Consider the following 23,728-nt stretch of genomic DNA (forward strand, 5'->3'; position numbering starts at 1 on the left):
GAGAGAGGAACGGAGAGAGAGAGCATTGAACTCTTGAAAGCATTATAGTGCTTCGAAATGATGAGCTTCGAACGATAAATATCATATGTTATGCTACAGGGGACCCAATTCCAATCAATATGTAAGTATATTCTTTACCAGAGGTTCTAAGGGGTCCAATATAGCTATCCAATACGAGACGAGAAGACGAAGACAAATCAATTTGGAAGCTTCGATCACTGAATATCAGAGGGTTGGGGTGGGGTCCAAAATTGCTACCCAATGCTATGAGAAACCTCCGTTCTTAGCTTCGCAGGTGGGGGCGGGGCTGCGGGGTTGAAATAACTAGAAATACACGACTAGAAGAAGAACAAGAGGAAAAGGCATATCCATCTTGATCCTGCAGCTGGTAGGCGTCCAGGAGTATGAGGAAACGTATACCAGCCTAACAACCACGCCCAGAGAACGTTCCCGTGGGAAAATTTTCGAGGATCGATCCAAGTATATTATTCAGTGCTTCCTTGTTTACGGTATATGATGTTTCGAAGGAAAAAATGTAATAAGCAAACTTAAAACTACAGGATAGAAATTGTGTATTAGTCCAATTCTAATACATCTAGAATTACTTGGATAATAACATATAGAGTACTCGTTAAATACGATATTATTCTCATTACACATTATATTCAATGCGAATTTTAAAAGCACTAATCTGCTTAAGATATAATTTTCTCCACAAAGAGTACTTGAATATATTATGCAACAGCATGATCCTCTAAGCGACTGAATCGTCACTCCTATCATATATAAAACATTACAACTTCAAGTCAGTACTTTAATGTATGCCGAAACGATTGCTTGTTAATCAAGTACATTCAACAAATTAAGTTTAAAATGTTTATATACACAAAAAGCATATAATTTTGAATAGACTTAAATGTATTAAGTAAACGTGAGTTTATAATGTTCTTACTTTTATATATAGTATGGGGAGTACTAGTTTGGCTTACTTTTTACAAGGAAAATGACTGAGATACGAAATAAATTTCACAACGTTTTCTTTATAACTTGGGGCCACGGTGGCTCAGTGGTAGAGCATTTACCTATGGTGCATGCGGTCCCGGGTTCAAACTCTGCTCCCACCATGTGATCTTTGTGGTGGTCAAGCACCGCATGCGTGGGTTTCCTCGGGGTTCTCTGGTTTACTCTAATTCTTCATTCATTACTCATCATAACTTTCTCCTTTAGCCTAGCCGGCAATACCGTGGGACGTAGAACTTAAACATTTCATTTCATTTCAGGTTTTATACCCACGTCGAAAAATATAGTGAGAGGTAGCGCTTGTGTCTATCTGGTAGTAATTCTTTAGTTCTAGTTTGCCGGTTCTGTAACCCAGTGAAATTTCTCCCTACATGCCGGGCATTATAATTCAAACTTCATCACAAAACAATGTGACTGTGTGATCTCCGTGTTTGACCTCTATTATTTACATCCTAGTTTTGCTACTTAAATAATGGACTTTAGGTAACTTTCACGATAGTAAATTTAGTTAATGGTAATTTCTGTGTTTGTAACTATAGTTATACAATTATAAAATAATATTCAAATATAATAAGAATTAATATTTTGGAAACTTATAAAGAATGTATTTTATCACACCACTGTAGAAGATAATGTTGTATACAAGTAATATATATTTCTGGGACTCTTTTTTGTGCACAGCTTTGCATTTTTAAATACAGGTAGATTATTATTTTTTGACCGGTTTGAAATAGCTGAAATTTTAACTTGATAACTGTATTTGTAATATTAATATAACTTAGGTGTTGGAAAGATAGACGTAACGCCTTTCAACAAATATTGTAAACTATTGCGTTTTATTTTATAATATTTTAACTTTATGTGACTTTACTTAGTACGAAGAGAAAAGATATGTTAAGATTATGACTTGCCTTTTATTTAGAACCACGATATATTATAGTATGAAGAAACTCATATTACTACATCATCATTTTAGAATTTCATCTTCTTACTTTACATTGCACTAGAATGTGAAACTACAAGTATTGCATGCCAGTTTTAGTACAAAATTCTCGATTTGTAAAGAACATACCTTAATATCTGTTACCAAAACACAATTGCTATGTCCACAATTATTCTTCGAACAATGCTTTTTCTTCGTAATTTTATATGAACCGTTATTTCCGTGAACCCGCTTAACATAGTCGCGGACGCTCTTGTATTTGGTGCAAGTGGTCTGTAAATGTATTTGCAGTGGGACCACTCGCTCATAATGATGTGAAACCTTTTTCATCATATTCACCTTGAATAAAGATTTCCATAGTTTTTCTCATTCACACACGATATTGTCGATCTGATTCATAATATATAGGATCGGCTTCTTTCCTTTTTTCCGTAATCCTTTTCTCCTTCGGTTTCTTCGGATAGTGTGATTTTGAAGCTTTATCATATCGCATATTTGAGAGCCCAACATGTCCATGGATGCTGGAAGCCTACAAGTCTAACTCATAATTTCTAACTATTAGAATTTAATCCTATTTGCTGCTATCTGTTTTGGTGTATATGATATAACAGTGTCACAATAAAGATTTAAATGTTATTACTCATAGTTATTATTCATATTAATATTATTTATAAAGGTAAAGGTATTACTTTACCTCCTAAAGGTATTATTTTATTTTATTTCATTTTTATGAAATCTGTCTCCTCTGATTAGTCGGTACTATAGTACATGCAAGAAAAGCGTTTTAGTTTGCGTGTACTTATTTATATTGTTAGTATGTTATGCATAGTTTATTTAGTATATTTCGGTCCGAATAATATTATTTTCTGTAAATGTTATATAACACATATCAATACTGTACCTCAATAAACTGTGTGGAGCACTTGTGATATGTTTCACTCCGTGGACAGAAGATGATTTAAAATATTCCTTAAGTGACGTCTTGAATGATTCTCTAAATCTCCGTTGTGTAATGCCTGGTTTTTTACACCTTTTTTCGACTGAAACTAGAAGAACCATACAAATTTAAATTATATCTTATATGTACATTTTCAAAAAACATATTCCAGTAAGTTTTAACTGGTAACTACAATGAACACTTCCTTCAGACAACGTTTTCTTATATATTTTTGTTCCCTTTCGCCTTAACAAAAATGTTTAAAACGCATATAATAATTTCAAATTGTATTTAAGTGGCACATGGCGACTAATAACGATTAAAGTAATAACTTTAATAAAACTGGCATTGTCAGTTGAAAGTAAAAATATTAGTAAAATAGTATTTAACATTACATTTTCTGCGAAAATTGTTTCGATTTAAAGCACACATTCAGCGACGGTTATACGTGGGGACAATGTACGCGAAAACCCATTAAATTACTTCATCTGTATTAAAAAATACTGTTTGTCTAGTCTATGGACTGAAGTATCAATTAATTACTTGCTTGAAAACAATATAATTTAAATCAAAATCATTTTCACTAGTTTATACAAAATTGGTAATTGAAAGCACTTATTCTTTTTCCTGCGTTTCATTTTAATAACTGTTCGGATGGATAGAGCAGTATCACAGTATAGAATTAACTTTTATGATTGGTGTGTAGACAATTTGGAAATGATTTGCACATTTCTGGCATCACACTCGGGATATCATTGTCTGGAAAAAACTGCCTGAGGCTTTCTTTCTATGCACTAATCTGTTGTCCTTATATTTTTATAAAATGCTTAGCCTCAAATAACTCTGACGATCTCTCTCGCAACGTAGGAAGAATATAATTAGAACGCTAATACATCTAACTGTTCTGTTGTGGACGTATATTTCAATCGTACTAGCTATTGTATAAGAGTTGTGCTTTCCGTCTATTATTGTAGGAAACAAAAACAAAATTAAACAAATTATAGGAATGTGAAAGAAACTAGCGTCATTTATAAAATTTATTTTTCTTTTAACTCAGACCATGTTAAAAGACGATGCATATATTAACGTCGGAATTTGATGTGTTTTACTATTGCAGACTATACAGAAAAGAAGATTCTAAAAAAGAGTCTGACAATTAAGTTGTCAATAGAGTAGTATATTATGTTTTATAAACGAATCACGATCAACTGAAAGTTAATGTACATTAAATCTTCTTGAAGTTGTTAGAGACCTATCTTTCTATAGCTTCAAATCTTAGAGTAAAGTCATATTTATATATTTATTTATTTATTTTTTGATGATAGAAGTTCAATGGGAAAGATATTTGCTCCTGACCAAGGAGTTTGGTATTTTCCAAACAAAACATAATGGATAATGTTGCACGAATGGTATTTATATAAAAGTAAGTTTCAGACATGAAGCATAAATCTGCAAATTATAATATAAGATTTTCAACTTACGTGATTGATAAAGTAGTAAGTTCCATAAGATCTCAACAAACTGAAAATACTCTATTTGGCAATTATATAGATATCTTTCGAGCACTTTTACATGCCATCACACCACATGATCTACCAGTGACAATGGAAGACGCATTAGTATTTATTCAGCAATGAGAGTGTCACTAATCATCTCAGCAGATCCGATAGCTAATATAAGTTGTTTATGAATATATGTCCGTCAATTGCACTGAAACATCAATTCTCACCTGTTTTCAACCATACGCAATTAATGTGATAAAATGTTATGTTATTAGAATGTCTTATCGCGTATTACAATCCCACCACGTTACTACAGTCTATGAAGACTGTTCTGCCAAACATTGTAACATTTATCTAGAAAATGCTCTTTCTCTGTAATAACGGAAATTTCCAAAACATTGCTGCTTCTTTTGTAATTTGTCAGAAGTTCATATATCATGCTTTGTGTATTTAAATTGAAGGGTTCGTGTTATATACGGAGTTTGACATATATTTTGAAAGAGTTTTACTCCCTTAAAGAACGTGCTTGGAAAAGCGATCTTGAAATACACTAATAAGAATATAGTTCCACTCACATACAGTGTGTCCGTAAACTTGTGTAACCCTAACTTTGATCCAGTATATATTTTGCACCAATAACTATAAAGACCTGATACTTGAAACAAATGTAAGCGTGTTCCATGTAGATATTTAGAGATGCTGAACAATGTACAAATTTGTAACGTTTTTGTGTGGTAAGAAAGTACCAAAAATGTAAAATAAAATGTACAAAATTAAGAAAATCATTATCAGTGTCAGAAAACTGATTTCTTGTATTTGCATCCCTGTATATATGTACAATATGCATACATGTTTACCCGTGGGGTCAAAAATGTGGAAAAGTTGATGGCGTGTTGCGATATGAAAGCTATTTAATGCAAGTCTATAACAGGGGATTTTTACAGAGACTCAGCTCCTGCGAACTCTGTCCTTGTATGATTACTGCAACAGGTGTGTTTTCTGTTAATAAATGACAAGCAATGAGAATTTGCCCATGCTTCATAACATTAGTTTTACGCAAAAAAAATGCGATAAAAATATTATCCTACTTTTGAAAACCCTAGATACATTGGTGAAAAGAGAAATAAATGCTTACAATAAATGCCCAACTTTCTGTTGTTTTCTTTTAAACACACTTTTAAGGTATACCGTGTTTCTTATAGTGGTTTATAGTGTGGAATTACGTATATACTTTGAATACGAGGATTGAGTAAAATATACAATTTCCAATGATAGTGCTTAGAGTTCTGTCTTCTGATCAGACAGTTGTTTAATTTGTTTTATATGAAGAAACATGGGTCTCCTCTTCTCTTACTTTTCAAAGGTGTCTTACAAATACTGGAATATATTACGTTGTCTTATGATTTCTTGTGTTTATATTTTACACTCCAAATCATATCAATGCTTTAAAATGGTTATAACACAACAGTAATTTAAAGAAAGAAAGAATTAACATTTCGTGCTTGTACGTTTTTATCGCCCCCCAAAGTGAAGCAGAAAAGTTATCAAGCCCGTGACTGTAACTCCTTTCATCCATAACAGAATATAAATGCATTACGTATCCTCCACAAAACAAACACACAAGCCGGTAATAACGATGCATACTATCTACAAAGACTGTTAGCATTCTGGGTACGCCACAACGTTGTGATACACCAGGCGAGAAATCACGGCACAAGCATTTGCAGAACAATCAAGGCGGGTTTTGTTGAGTTGATAAATGATCAATTTGATTCTTATCAGAGAGCATATTAGAAAGCACATGATGTTAATAAGATATCGTTTAATGACACGTAGGACTGTCTCATATAGAATGTTACGATTCCTCCTTACAGTTTTATTCTCGCCTGTTGCTGATACTTTTGAAAAGAGAAAGCAATATTAACAACTAATGGCTTTAATTAGATATCGTTTATAATTTGTTTCACTAAGTGAGGTTGTATTACTGAGTGCAGTGTCATGATAAATGATTGATTTGTTGTGATTAAAAATAGTTTTTTTTATGCCGGTTAAATTAATAGCGACTACTTTACGTTCTCCAAATAATTCAAATAAATATTTACTTTTGAAATGCATTGTCTATCTTGTTGAATATCGGATTTGATTTCTTTCTCTTGACTTTAAAATACAATAACAGAGTGCATAAGGGCGCATGTTTCTTGCATATATACCAGTGGGAAAATGAATGTCCACCTTAATTGTACGATTCAAATCATAATATTTAATAAATTATGAAAAAAAAGTGTGACTAATTTTCTCTGTACACGACCAATTGGAACTATGTATTTTCAAATGTAACTATCACCTATTCTGTCAGCAATAGAAGGCACCTAAGGAAAATTTGAATTGAATATAAGTAGTATTACATATATCTACTAGTATATTACACCAAAATAACTTTCCACTTAAAACAAATATTTTATATGATCTCGTTATGCCTCCCGGAAAGTAATTTTCGCAGAAAATAATGAGTGGAACCATTTCAGTACTACAACATTCACGATAAACTTCATGCCATATTTATATAATTATCGCATCATGTTAATAATATAAAAGTCATTGTAGTTCAACAACGATGCTTCAAATTCAGTGTCATATTCTCATCAAATTAGCAGAGGCATATTTTCGCACGTATACCAGTAATTCATTGATCAACATTTTGTCAATGGAGAGTGTGTTCATTTCGCAGTTAAGAAAGAGATAAACCTGTTACCTCAAGGAAGTAGTGAGGTAACATTTCTCACTCGACCCAGCGCTCGGTGGACACACATTAATGAAGTGGTTGTTCTCTAACTCACCTAGAATGTATAATTTCGTCATATTTTTTTAATATCGAAAGCATATTATTATATTTGTATACCTAAACTGTAAATTACTTCTTTCAGAAAATAGAATTAACGACACTGGTAATAAAGACACACGTTCGAGTAAGCACATTAATGTGAAATATTGATATTTAATACATTGTCTCACATTCACTCACTCGTTTAGGTATTTCGCCTGCGGTTCAATTAGTATCAGAAAAGGTGCCAAAAATGTTAGACTATTATGATGTGTCCTATATTTTAACTTGCTAATGCAGGACGCTTATGAATGGAGCAAAGGGATATCTCAATGTCTAATATTTAGATAGCATAAAGTGCAAACAATATTATTAATTTACGGTATAAACAAGTAATTCATTAAAAAGTTTCAAGAACTCATGAGCATATAATAGTTCAGGCATTACTTTAAAATGAAACGAAGTGGGACTTTCTAGTTTCAGTAATCCTAATTATTATTCTACATGGGAAGGTTATTATGTGACATGGACCAAACATTTCCAGTGACTATTAGTAAGAAAAATCTGTATACTCAATTATTTTAACGGGAGAGTGAATAATTGCTCTCATTATTTACATTTAAAGTAACACATACTATTATTTTATTTTTTTATGAGTTGACACTTAGACTCCCTGTTTAGGAATAAACAAAACACAACAACAGGTAAACGAGAAGTATGTTCACCTTCTGCTCTCTACAATTGACTACAATGTGAAGAGGTCTTGTCATTAATCGTGGTCCCAATGGTGAGAAGGTGTCCGAAATTGCTTGAGATTTTGGTTGTTATCGTCAAAATGTTACGAAATGTAACGAATTACGAATATAAATGTTCAAATTCTCAAATTCTTGTCAATTTTTTAGATGTGGATGACTGGAAGGCTTGAAAGAAATTGTATATTACGTATTACACCAAAATTGAACCATAGTTGTTATGAACGAAAATTATGTTTAGTGTCAAATTATTGCAATATAGAAACTTCAACGTTTTGGAAGTTACACATTTGTCTAACTTATCCTTCATTGGATTAACAATTTTGAATGATAGGAAACAGCTTAAAGAACTTGTGTGCAACATTTTATTGAATTCTTATGTGTACATACTTTCTATCTGAAAATATGTTTCTGAATGTTAAAACTTGCAGGAGTTAGATTATTTTGTTCACTTTTACTCTTTGACTTTTGATATATTCTTGCAACATCAGACAATAACGTTTTCAGAAGTTGGAGAAAGACATACAAATCCAATCACTGTAAAGATTTTATTCGTTTTTTGGAAACAAACATTACTGAATTTCGTTAGAAATGGAAACGTTTTACGAGATTTGTAATGAAAGAAACAGAGGGATAAGAATAGGCACTAACACTGGTGAATCAATTAGTAGGCACTTGCTACTTTCCTTCCAATTATATGTATAATCAATTTTAGATACAAGCTTATTTCTATCTTTATAAATGAAAATAAATTTAGAACACAATTACAATTGATCTAGAATTATACTTGTATCCTTATGTTATTATCTTACAAAAATAAGAAAATTCTAACAGACGAAAACCATATATTAAACCTTAATATTGCACTAAATATGTTTTACTTCGAAAAAGCCATGTCTACGAGCTGCAAAAGCTTAAAACTGTCTTTAGTTGTGAATATATTTAATGCATAGTGCGCAGCATCTATCTAGGCGTTTGTGACCCCTAGCAATATTCTGAGTGTTACCCAATAATGTTCTAACAACCAAGGGCGACCCAGGGAAATAGTATGCATATTAACAGATAGCAGAACGCTTAATCTTTTCTGTAAACCCCCAAAATGTTTCATTCATTCAACACGAAGAACGCTTACTGATATACCGTACATATGCAATACGCTGAATACACATGTGACTAAAAATGGAAGTCGGAAGCAAAATATTTATACATAGACAACATTTTTCCCATTAACAACACTGTAAATTGATTAACAAAACAGAGACATTTACTATAAAGAGGTAAACAGTGAACTTTTACATGGTGATACAAATTCTACATAGAAAAAATATCTGGAAGCAAATTACTACTAAAATTTTGAATTTTTATGAATGTTATTTGTAAGTGTTGTAAATCTACAAATACCTTTTCTCTATATTTGCTATATGTACACACACACACACATTGAATTAATCTAAATCATTTTTAAGAGTGTTTGGGTGCCGTTCTTTATTATGAATTTGATGTGTAAAATGGCGATAGAAAATATAAGTTTTCATTGAGGTAGTGGTACAAGTGAACAATCACTCAAACGCTTGCTAAAATAAAATCGGTTTCTACGTAGTAACGTAGTAATACATTATCCTGTAGTAATATTATGGAATACGTATAAAATTTGTAACGTAGTAATGCATTATCATCTTGTAATGTTATGGAATACGTATAAAACAAGAAGAGAAGGTACTTTTATGAAAGAGAAGTTATAAAGAATAAATAGCATGTTATCTATATCGTTTGCAGCAGGAAAATCTATCTCTCTGTGAAAGAATCATTTTGAAAAACAAAATTGTATTTATTCATATGAATGTTGAATTATAGTTGTTCATTTACATGAAAAAGGTCAAATAATGCCTTCTTCTTGCTCTTTGAAAATTTTGGTTCCTTGCTGTCGCTCAGAAAAATATCGGATTAAAAGTTTACAAAAAATAATGGAATTTGCAATAATACAAATCTCATCTTCACCGTGGAATATAATCAACTGGATATTTTTTATCATTTCCGAAACTGTTCCCCTAAACATCTTTATTGGCAACTTAAACATCCTAAAATTCCTATCGTGAAAGATTCATGTTTAGATATTGTAAATAACATTTACAAATTAAATTAGAGTGTGAAGGTTTAAACTTCAACTTAAATATTTAAACGTTATGCATGTTTTGCACAGCTTGGTAATTTCACTTAATTACTTTGCGTTGCAAGTGCTCTATATAATAAACAAGTTTTTATATTTTTATCAAATATATTATAGTTACTTGCATTGAACTCGTAACGATCAGTGACTGACCACGAACACTTACTAAGCAAATAGAAAGAATATCTACTACATACGTGAATTATATTTTAAGTACATTTTCTTGAATTTAGAATGATTATATTCAAAACCTTTTATTATAATGTCATGTTTCTTTTTTTATTCCATAACTAAATGGGGACTGATTTCTAGCAATACGTTTTAGCTAAATCTCTATATGTCAAAAAGTGTTTCCTCATATGTCATCTTAGGAAGGAAAACAACTACAATAAAAAATAAAAGTTATTCACCATACCATGCTACCACACTATTTCAGTAATACAGGGTTATTCACAAAGACAGAACAGACTTCAAACATTTATTTCTTCCAAAGTACAAAAGAGAGAAGCATGATTCGAACGTTACTTGATTAAGAAAAGTTTACAATTTATTGTTAGTTATTATGGTGTGCATTCAATATGAGCATATGAGCGTTGATACCACAATATGAGCATATGCATGAGCATATGAGCATTTATACGACAAACGTCAAAACGGTGGCTCATTTCTTGCCACACACAAATCAGCTAGTTTCTAGCTATCGAATTCATTTCCACAGGATTCTCACTTTCCCAAATTCTAACGTTATGGCGATTAACTTTACCAAAACGATGAAAAGTTGATTCACCGGAAAAAAATCGTTGAGCAAAATTGTTTTTTCCATATCATCTAACATGCTAATGCAAAATTCGTACTTTTTGGTGTGGTCGTCAGAACACAATGCTTGCAATAACTGCAGTTTGTATTGCTTTATGTGTAGACGATGTTTTATAACTCGCCATACGTTGGTTGAGGAATGTTAAGTTCTTTGGTTTCTCGTAATGTGGATTTCTTTGGGCTCCTTTCATAAAGTGTACGAATACGCTTGACATTCTCGTTCGATGTACTTGAACTTCCTTTTCCTTTTGCAGATGCAACCATATTCTACGAATTTTTGATGCCACTCGTAAATTTGCTTATGATGCGGCGGTTGTTTATTAAATTGACGAGGAAATGCTCGCTGAGCTGCAACAATGCACTTAAGTTTAGCCAATTGTAGGACACAGAAAGACTTTTCCTGTGGTGACGCCGCCATTTCACTACAGACAAACAACAACAAACAACAGCGACAATGCAGCCATGATTGGAACTTCTATCCGAGCTGTTTAAATTGTAAACTTTTCGTAATCTAGTAACGTTAGAATTATATTTCAATCTTTTGTAGTTTTGAAGAAATAAATGTTTGAAATGTGTTCTTTCTTTTTGAATAACTCTGTTTTATGTATGAAATTAAAATTTCTTAATTCATAACAAACATTATTTTAAACACTTATTGTTGATTAATGCTTGACAAAAATTGTTTTTAATGTGAATGTAATAATCCTAGTAATGTTGACTATTGGTTAGGTAATGAACATTATCAGTGTTTTCTAGAACCTTTCTGGAGTATACCAATACAGATAATTGCTGATATATTTTCTACTATAAAAACGACTTTCTATTTACCTCATACATTCCTTCTCGAATTGTTTGGAAGTTGTGAATATGCTTAATGGAAATAATTTTCGACGTCTTCCTTTGAATTTTGTAACAATACACCGTTTCATATAACGTCGTAGTCTGAACAAAGATCCTGCTTCATTAAAACAATGCACAGTTCGTCGTTTAGAAATGTATTCCAAAATAAGAAAGTACGCCAATTCAACACATGAAAGCAAACTTCCTCCGAGAAAAATGCTGATTGTTCCTCCAAATGAAACTGAAAAGAATTTTTTTTTCAAAGCACATGTTGACAAGTTATACAGCGCAAAAACAATTTACAACAATCAACCTTTATCTTTTAAATTGCTGACTTAAAAGCCTTCAAAGTAAGTTCCAATGTGCTAATTATAAAAGAATTATTTTTTAGAAATAAAACCTACTTGAAATATTAATACCTGGAGTTGGTGTACTTCGTTTAAGAATTGTCAATTCCCTTAGGTATATATCAACTAAATTTGGTATATTGAATACTTAATCTAACGTTATATCTAGAACTCCTTCGTGCTAACTGATTAACATACAAGCTTTAGCATTGGAGTCTCGGGTTAGACTATAGCCTATTATGGGTTCAATTCAACATTAATCTGTAGTCCTACGTTTTAAATAGCTTCGCTGCTGAACGAAGGGCTAAACTCAAAATCAATATCTATTAATCAAAAATCTTGGTTAACAGTCTAGTAAGACCTGGAAATACGAATCTAGTGCCAACCATATTTTATACTAAAATATGTAGACCTTTATGTCAGTTGGATTTTTAATAATGTTTAAATGGTTTTCAAACTGTTCACAAAGCCAGAATAATATTTTCAGCACTGGTTATATCAGTAAAAACTTAGATATATATGGTCAGACAATATTTAAAATATTGAAGCCTTTGTATGATTTTAACCATAGATATTACAGTAAGTGAATTATTCGCTAACATGGCATTATATTTCTTAATGTGAACGTGTTGTAAAGGTTGTTTTTGGTTGTACGTGAGTGCCAAACTAGTAGCTACATCTTGCTCGTGATTTACTACTCTGAAATAATTTTCCAGGAAACGTGTTTCATATTTCTCTTATTACAATTTACTATCAACATTTGATACGCTAGCAAAAGTTCAGTTGATTACTAATATGCCAGACAGAAACGTTTTCTAAATGTAGAACATTATCAAACCTTGAATAATACTTCATGATCGTTTATAGCATTATAGATCTAAATTCAAATTGTCCTTTTAACTTCCAAATATTTATGCTGATTTGTGTCAAAGAGAGCTTAATATAATAATTTAAAATAGTTAGTAAGTTAGTACAAAGAATGGTATGCTCTTCCTAATTAACGTAACCCAATAAAATGTAATGTTTTGTATCTTGGAGTAAAGCAAGATATACTTCTTATTATGCTAGTAATTCTATAAAACTTTTTATTTCGATGTGGAATATTTTCGTTTTGCCTATGGATGTAGGAACAAACGCTTAATACCCTACTTATGTAATTTTCCTCAAAAGTCTCCAACTTTTGAAATGTTTACTATTTAAATGCAAATACAAGAAATTGTCAACACTAAGTGAGTGGAATCATAAACACTTCACAATTAACAAAGAAAGAAAATTAAGCTAGTAAAAATCAATAAAACAGCAGAAAGTAATGAATGAATAAAACATAATTTGAAAATTACAATTGGGTGTAGATAAATGTTCAAGTACATGCTGTCAAGTGTGACAAATATGGTCGATTTCTTGTCAGATTTCCATTCAGCTCCGATTACATATATTGAGATTAAGCGTCACTTTGAGCAACGTGGTTATACGAGATGCAAACCTAAGATTTAATGGTGGTCAGACTGAACGAGTTACCACCGGGAGTCGAACGCGATCACTCGCTTTTAACACAACGTTAAATATGGAAACACAAAGAAGCATAGCGACAAGTTTTCTTATTCCTACAATCTTCCTAACAATCAGATTGCAATATTCTTAAACAATCTATATAATTCAACAATGAACATTATACACATTTTCAAAAGTAAATGGTATTCGATGTCTTTAATGTTAAACTCCATTGAGATGTTAGATCTTGAGCATAAGAAAAATTCTGATATCAATGACTTTGATTAAATGTGGTAAAGAAAGGAAATACTTGATCCAATTTGTATTTGAAACTTTTATTTACAGTGGAAATGTATTTTGAATGCAGAACTCGAAAACTAAGTGTATTGCTACACAAGAGTTATTAGTAATATACTCATTTCCCATAATTAATGGAGGAACAAAGTGATTTTTAATGGATTCCTTCTAGAAAAATATCACTCAATGTAACCATATTTCAAACATGAAAACTTAATGATATGCAACAAATAGTACAACAAATCTGAAATATCGAATAACGACATCTATTTGAGAATAGCATTTAACCCAAAGTACTATGGACGAAAATAATCACGTAACTACTATGGTACGGTCTGTCAGACCGCATTGTTGTTTCACATTTTCTGAATAGTAGTTTTATTGCATATTTTTAAAATGCTATACTACATATCTTAGTTGTTTATAGAAAAATAAAACATAGTAATTTCACGATGTAAAAAAAATATATTTTTAAAACAATGAAAAAAGAGAACGTAGTCAAAATTTGCAACAATGATGTCATTGTTATTCAAAAATTGTAATTGTTGAAATATTCATTTTTTCTCCGTTTATATTTAAATTTAAAGTACCAATTTAAAATAAGCTGTTCTTATAGACGCACTGAGAATCAAAAATACAGTAAAAACGGAGAAGAAACATGGAATTTTAGCTTTTTAAAACTTACAAGAAAGTACTGTTATAGTTGTACTGTTACATTTTTGAAGTGAAAAGGTAATGAATAAAACTTATTTTTAGTTCTTATATGATGGCGAAAGTAAAGAAAATACGTTTAGCCGGTAGAAAAGGTGCCGCACTAACTTTTCTGACAGCATGCACTTTCTTGAGGTAGGCACTTATATCATTTTTTTCTGCACTACAAGGAAATCGGTACCCCAAACCGCTGACATGAATATCTTTGCTTTCCGCTTACACCTCAGTGGACAGAAGAGTATGTTTTCCTCTTCAACTCCTTGTGCGCGATGGTGGGAAACTCACTTTCAAGCTGTACGAGTGTGCTTTTCATTGAAGAACTCAGCTCTCGTGACAGATGTCCGGTAAACAATCTACCTTCTATCTGAGACCTAACAAGTCCTTTTGCCAACGTTTTCATGAAATCAAGTCTTTCATCACTGCTAACTTGGCGTAGACATTGATATCACACGCAACATTCATCAGCATAAAGAAAATTGTCAATCGCTATGGTCTTGTTCGATGACTTGTAGTGCAATCTGTACATTTTTTGTCTAGAGTATCCACTCCGCCTTTACTCATGTTATACAATATGATTATTTTACGTTTTCAAGTCTCTGGGTCATTATTTGATGTGTGGTGCAAGACGTGAAACACGGTAAGACTCAAAACTGATGATACGTTATTTATCAGTAGATAACGAAAGACAAATAATCAGCAAAATATTCACGTAAATACTAGAGTACGTCTGTGAGACCGCTCGACCCCTCCAGCGCCGCGCACAGGGGATCAATTATAACAATGCATAACCATTTCCTAGACAGGAAGGTAGACGAAAAGATCCACTTGTAGTAGTGAGACTGTAGTGAATATGATGATATGATAAGTCGCAGCGGTCTGAGAGACGGTCCATAGTACTTACGGGTTAATAGACAAGAGAAACAATATTGGAAAATTGTCCTTCTTGAGTCCCGATGTATCTTATATAATACATGCCATAAATGTGGGGGTAATTTTTTACAACATTATCTCACGTCAGGAGACCCAAACTTTCAAATACGTTTCATATCGTGTGATTTGATCAAACACTATGAGCTTGGGTCTGAAGAGGATATGATAGATACCTGAAGGCAAAAGCAGTGGATGCAAGTTCTAGGCAGTGTCAATAGTAGTAAAAAAAGGATAAGGGAACGTATTGTTAGAAAATGTCTAACAGCAAAAAATCGGATCGTTTCGAAGTCAATGTGTATGAAAGCGGAAAATAGCAAAATCTATAATCCTACTACTTTGAAAGCATGCCATATCTCGTAAATGGGCCATGAATATCCAGGTATGTGTTCTATTCGAATATCAATTATTCATATTTCTGACGTAGAAGTATTTGGTTTGTGTGGAACTTGCGGACAATTCCGGTCGTTTGTGAGAATAGGTATACTTTGCATTGAGTCCACTGAATAAATATCAAGAAGGAACAACCTATCATTCTTCATCTTCATAGTGTTTTCTTTTTAATTTGGGTATTTTTAGGCCTGTGCAAATCATTTGAGTATACAGAAGCCTCGTATAAAACTGCCTGAACACTTCTACTTTCTTTCAGAGAAGGTACCTCATCACCCTCAGCAATAGAAATTTTCAGAAGTGGTTTCTATATCAATTTGATTACAATTGTTCATTAAGTGTCCCGCAATTGTTAGAATTAAATCAGAATACAATAGGATGTTTTTCTTTGACCAATTATTATTTGCAGCATTTCGCCGGTATTCAGTCCAGGCAGATGCGATGGTGAAGTCTAAAAATGTGAATAACTCATAATATTCATTTATTATGTCTACTTCTAATGGAATTCTTACTAAATATAATAAACAATAATAATAAACAATGTGCAACCACAAACGCTATTCTAAGGATGGCATTTTCCAAAAGTGAAACATCGGTAAATGCTAGAGTATAAGATTATATTTGATATAGTGTTCTTTAAAGCGCATATATATGTACTTTCTTTTATTCAGAAGAAACCCCTCTGGTATCGCCTTTATCTGAACCAAAGTGAGAAAACGCGTACTGTCAGTTTTTCAAGAGAAAAAGTTGAGATACCAGTAAAGAAATGATAAATATAATGAATCGCAAGTTACGTGTTGGAAATAGGGCTAGTGACCTTTTGTATCAATATTGATACATTAAATTTGGGCAAAATGAAGTAGTCTAAAAGTAACTTTTTCAGTGATAAATCAACAGACACATAAAAGTGAGTATGAAATTAATTTTTATTAACTGAAGGAATTGAAAATAAAAAAAAAAAATATTTAAAATCACCCTCCGTTTTCAGCTTCATTGTGTTGAGCTGCTAAATAGGCAAATTCAGCACGTTGCTGTCACATAGTAAATGCAGCAGGAGCAAAGACAAAAATGATCTGACTAGCGACACTTTTCCTTTAGACGAGGAAATTTGTCTCATTTCATTCTTCTTCGCGACAAGGGTTCAAAAATTAGAGGGGTTCCATTATATATGATGCAAGGGGTCTGAGGAATATATGTGACTTATGGTATTACAAAAATGGATATACACATATCTATCAGTAAATATATCAAAATATGGAACAAAGACAGACAAATACAACAAGATAAGGTGTTTTCCGTTATATTGTATGTTAACTGAAGTATGCGTACTTGTTTAGAGGATTTTCTACGTACAGCTATTTTGTTTACTCAAATTCTCCAAGAAAACCATGGTGTACGAGATTTTTCCACCTCAATCGGATATTTGAGTCACCAATATTTAAATGTTGATTAAATAAGTTCAAAGTTTACAACATTAATGTAGCCATCTGTAAATACTTATATGCCTGACTTGTTACGGTAGCGACCCGGTAAGGACCATTTGCATTCTACAGAGTTTCTATCCTGCGCGATTTTTTTGAATAAACTGTTGTTTCATTGAGCATGTTACATCATAGATGACTGAGGTCGTATATGTTGAAATTTATAACCGTTTTGTTAGTTTCATCTCAACTTACAATCCATGCATTGGAATTCGTTAATTTTCATGATTTCTAGAAACGAAATATCTAAAGTTCGTGCGTGCAGTATACTAGTATAATAATATCAATAAGTAGAAAAAACTCGCAACATTCATTCGTTATAATCTGAAGTGGGATACAGTGTTGTAAGGTTTATATCAACAGGAATTTGAATTGTTCTACTTTCTGATATTGCATGCTTGAAACTCGTTCATGAAGAGTACAATATATTTAAATCTTCCTCATCATCTTGTAGCACCTAGAGACTAACCAGGGACGTTTTTTCGCACCCTTTTTACTAATGTATGAAATTTATTTTTGTTGTCCTATATTGAGAAATCAGTAAAGACAGCCAGTTTGGTTCTCGAATGCCTGTTGAAATTGCATACCAAATACCTTTTGCATGTTCATTTACATCATGTTTATTTACAAACCGTCAGTGTGTCGCTTGCTGCTCAAAAAGTTCCGGAAGATGCATGAACGTTTTTAAAATAATTTGCAGAAGTAACATTTGCACTATGTTTTGAAGTATATTTACCTAAGTTAAGAAGCATTTGTCGGCATTTAAACAATTCATTGTGTCTTCTATTATTAAATAATTTTCATGGTTTCCGCTTGTATTAATACCTTCGTTAGCTCAAAAAGCATAATCGTGACTTGTTTCCTTCCATTCATTTGTCATGAATACGTTTCAGAAACTAATAATTGTTCGTCAAAGTGCCGAAAGTAGTTTTACAAGCAATTCGGGTTAAGAAAACATTTTTTTTCGTGTAATACGGACTGTAGACTTCAAGGCGAATAACGATATAAGAAGTGTACATATGTATGTTCTGCAGACAACTTTACCCATTCATATATTTTTTGACCAGCACACAGTAAACCACAAAGCATTTACAGAAGAGTCTAACTAACTATACATAGCGCAAAGTATTTAGATAACTATAAGGCTAAAGTGACATTGTATAGGCGTATAGGTTTTTATAGCATTTACAATCAAACAGAAATGAAATAACTATTTTGGATATTTTATATTTAATAAATCATGAAAAAGTGTGTAATTTGTGGAGAATTAAAACAATACAAAGAATTTGCTCGAAATGGAAATATAAGACGAGATGTGTGTAAAGCATGCCGGAATAAAATGAACAAACAAAATGATGAAATAGAAAAAACTGGGTGCGTTTGCTTATAATGCTGAACAATTATCTGAAGAAAAATTTACAGACTTAGAAAACAAACTGAATTATATCAAAGTCATGTTTTTAGAATTTTACACCGACCATAAGAATGGAAAAGTTCAACTTGATGAAAGAGCAAAATATCATCTTAATAAAATATACGAGCTGTGGAATAATGCCTTGCCTATAAAAATTTAGACTACTATTTCAGTTTTATGGAACATCATATTCTTATCAATCATATTAATAATAACAAGTGCAGTGATTATATAAATGCATTTTTGAAATGGATGATGCCTTATTCACATTGGGAGTAAAGATAAATAAACTACTGTTTTACGAAATTACTCATAAAACGCTTACATCTAAAAAAACTTATAGCTTATAGTGCTGTCTTTGATTAAACAGATGGCTGAATGATGAGAAGTTAAAATTTAGTATGCCGAACACAGTCAATTGTATATATTGTCTCTCATTTGACTTGCTGTTCCAGATATGTATACACTCTCGCCACAAGCACACATATATAATTCAGTTGAGAAGCAAGAGCAGTATAACCTTTCTTTTTTCTTTCTTAGACGTGAATCACAATCTGGTTTCTCTCTTCCTTCTTTTCTTTTTCCTTCAACAGAACTTCTAACTAGCAGTCGTGAGAGGGCGCTGTACCAGTGACGTAGTCTCCATGAACGAGACAACGTAATACATGACGTCATTGAATCCATGGCGAAATATCTCTTGAGTCTCTTTCTAACTATCCCCTTCCTATCAGCTCTGAACGACAGAGAGGTTTGTGCAATACAGAGAGAGAATGATAACGGGGAAGTAACGGCGATGTATTATTCGCCTCTCACATAGATAACATTGGATTTAACGGTTAAGCATAGCTCGGGCGACGTATTCGTCGCTCAACTTTCCTCTCGTAACGGTCAGCTTTCAAGCGAATACATGTTCGCCGTTATAATCTTCCTCGGTGGAGTTAGTATCTAGTTTCAAAACGTCCCACATGCAGCGCTTTCATCTCTCTCTCCTTCTCCCCTTTTCATCAGCACCCAGTCATATCAGAATATTAGAATTAAATCCTAAATTCTGAACCAAATTCTAGAAACACGGTTGGAAACTTATTATTTTTAACATGGTTTTAAAGAATTGATAAGATTACGAAATAAGCTTTGAAACTGTTACCAATGAATTACCACGAAATAAGGTAAACATGATAATTTTTTGATCATTATAACCAACCCTTTCATCAGTGGCGCATTGGAGGGTGGTATTTTAAAATCGTTATAACTCAGTTGTTTATTAACCGATTTTCAAAATTCAAACGACTATCTATAGAGAAATAAATTTACTATCTTGTGAATGTCTTGTCGTTTGAGTAGCTCTAGGGATACGATTTTGAATTTGGTGTAACTTTGTCAAATGTGCATCACTTTTCATAATTGAAACGGCAATCAATAGAGAAATAAATTTACTATCTTTCGAATAGGTTTTGTAGGTTGCATAAGTCTAAAGATACTATTACAAAACTCAAATAAATCTCTCATTTATGTATGGATCTTTAAAAATCAAATAACATAGCGTTGTGTTTGTCTAAAGATCTCAGCTTTTATCGGCTTGTACCCATAAAAACACTTATACACCTAAAACATACTTAAAATTACAAGTTTGGATATTGATAATGGAATCTTCTATTAACTTCGTTCTCTAAGGGAAACAATGACTTCATAAACTCAGTTCATTGGTCATACTTTAAGCTGAATAAACAACCATTAATATCGAAGGCGACTTCTGTGCTTTCTTCAACATTCTCAATTAATACATTGAAGTTATTAGTAAGAATGAACTTCTTTTGAGGATCCATACTAACCACTCCATTATTTTACTTTAAAAAATAATCATTTTTGTTATTTTTTGGATTCATTTCTAAAGTAAAACTGATGTATTTTATAACCACTATCTAAATCTTTCAAACCTTCATACTTAACAAATAGCTTATATTTTTTTTCATGTTTTTCAACACTTGCTCAGTATCATCATTATATCTTTGTGGTAATAACGTCTTATATTTTCCATTTAAATGTACTAAAACTCTATGACAATAACGTTGTGTTTTAATCAATTTCCATAATGTTATCTCGTACGTTATTTTTACCTTTTTCTAACTCATCTATGCGAAGGAATCTCTATTCTTTAACGTCGTTTTCTATTCAAATAATTAGCCATAGCTTATTTATTATATGGAAAATGTTTGTTTTACGAAACTTTCATAAAACCGCTCCCTATTTGAAATTTACATACAGAACTCAACAGTCGGATAATTATCTTTTAGACCAGTGTATTTCATTTTAAATCCATCTTTAATGATATCATCAATCATTTTATCTGATAAGTGTTTTGTAAATCTAGGTGGAAGCAAGACCTTAAACTCTTCACATTCAACTAAAACGCTCTTTCCAAACTTAGTTTTAATTCTTTCCATTTTCACAAGCTTATATTCTATGTCTAATTCTAATTCTCTTAATCCAATAACGTCTTCTTGCTCAAGACTTCCAAGTTCATTTAAAAGCTCAATATGACTCGCCATCGTATTTATTATATAGAAAATCAATGATCACTCTTCAATTTTTTACTTAAACAAAAACTTTTTAATATTTTTGGTTAATTTTAGAATAAAGTTTATGGAAAACGTCCATAAATATTACAAAAATACATTTGACTATCTAAAACTCTTCTACTACTTTCTCATTCTTAGGGTCATATGTAAAGTTTTTTTAATTAAAATCGCATAACATATAGTATGATTAGCTACAGCTTCTGCAAAGTCTACTACAATCTTTATTATTGTTCTCTCATTTACCGAAACATTCTTTCTCTTACTACAAGTAATCACATACATTGACCTGTTATCTATAAACTCTTTAGGATCATAGTACATTTCGGTATTACCACATGTTTTTCTCTTAAATGCAGTATAATCTTCATACATCTTAAAATAATTTTTGATAGCAATATCTAAGTTTCTTGATTCTTTTGAAAATACCTGATTCCTTACATTCTTAAGATAGATATTCTTTACCTTACAATGATCGAACTTACTTGCATCTGTTGTTTGTTTACCACTTCTATCAGTTTGAAACATTACAACTACGAAATCAGGCATATCAAATTCTCTAGAATTAAATTGTATAGTAACATCGAACTCCAAGAAAGAGCCTACGACAGTCTTTTGAACACACTGATAAGTATGGAATGAAAACATGATTTTAGGTTCTTTAGGAATATTCAACTTTAACTTGTTTTCGTAATTAGATTCGTATTCATTAATTGGGATTCTTATCTACATATTCTTTATTGTTATTTTTCCATCATGAGGAGCTGTTGCACCTGCTCCGGTTCCAGTCCATTTGTGCAAGACATCGTTATTGTTGTTAGCTTTTTAAATGTTATTCTCAATCCACCTTTCCACATAACCTCTTTATAATCACTTAAAAAGCCTGGAATTAATCTTAATGGGTACAAAACGCTAAAGTTCTTTCGTAGATTAAGTTTATCATCTGTTTCAAATTCTGCTTGTTTTAGATATTCAACTTCTGGTTTAGAAATCTTTAATGTTCCAATAGCTGTAGATGTTATTCCAGGTAGTTAAATCTTATCTATAACAACTCCATCCATTCTAATCTCAATTTGAGAAAAGAAGAATGGTAAGAAGTTATCTACAAGTTTTATGGTATCATTTGCACCAAATGTTCCTCCAGCTGATGCGCCAACAACTTCAAAAGTCATATGACAATCTGCTTTGTGTGGATGTATGAACCCATCCCCCACATCGAAACCCATTCAAACTCAATATCTTTGTTAGCTTCATTCAAATTATTAAATGTTCTTGTGTTAGGTTTAAAACTTTGTAACTCGTAACTCTCAATACCGTCCATTTATTATAAGGAAAATCTTGAAACAACGCTTTTATGGAATGTACCCATAAAAGAATTATACATAATACCATTTAAAAATTTATAATCCCGATCCTAACTTAACCTTAGCATTCATAGCAGTGCCTACTCCAAAAGCAGCTAATCGTTCACCAATTGATGCATCACTACTAAATGCTCTATTCCATGCTTTAGTTTCTAGTTCCTTATCTGCAAAATGTCTTGACGTTGTATCTTTGTTGTCTCTGTAGTATATATCATGTTCTTTACAAGCCTCATCTAATGGGTTAATACCTTTATCACCTCTTTCTAATCTTTCTTGAAGCTTAGTGCCCGGACCACAGTACGACACACCAGGAATATGTAGCTCACACGGTAATTTATTAATTAAGTCATTTACTAATTCATTTCCAAGCTTCGCATCATTCCAGAGTCGTGGTGGTAATATATTTAAAATCCTAATCAAATAACCTATACCTTTCGGATCATTAGGAATAAATTGCGAAAGCTTATTAATAATCATCCTCAATCTACCTACTTTCTCATTATAAAAGTTATTATGATCAGCCTTTTCTTCTCCATCTATAACTATTAACCGATCAATGAACTTTCTCAAATCATCCATCCATATATATTCTTTTGGTAATTCGTTATATATTTTTATTCTTTCCCCAGACTTTGGTGTTTTCATTCTTGTTGCTGTTGGAGGTAAATATGGTTTAATATAATCATCCCAAATAGGCTTAATAATATTAATGTACTTAAAACCTATATTAGATGCTACTTTTTATCAGGATTATATTTTTGGAAGGCAACATCTGATTCTATTGTTATTTCCTTGTACTGTTCATAATCGTCATCATCATAATCTTCAATGGTTTTATTAGTATTCATTGTTAACAATTCCCATAGACCTTCTGTTCCTTTATAAGTTTTACCATTAATAATCAGATCACTACCACTCACTTTAACTTCAGAATT

Source organism: Thermobia domestica, chromosome 3 (genome assembly GCF_964235325.1).
Source record: "Thermobia domestica chromosome 3, izTheDome1.hap1.1, whole genome shotgun sequence".
Lineage (NCBI taxonomy): Eukaryota > Metazoa > Arthropoda > Insecta > Zygentoma > Lepismatidae > Thermobia > Thermobia domestica.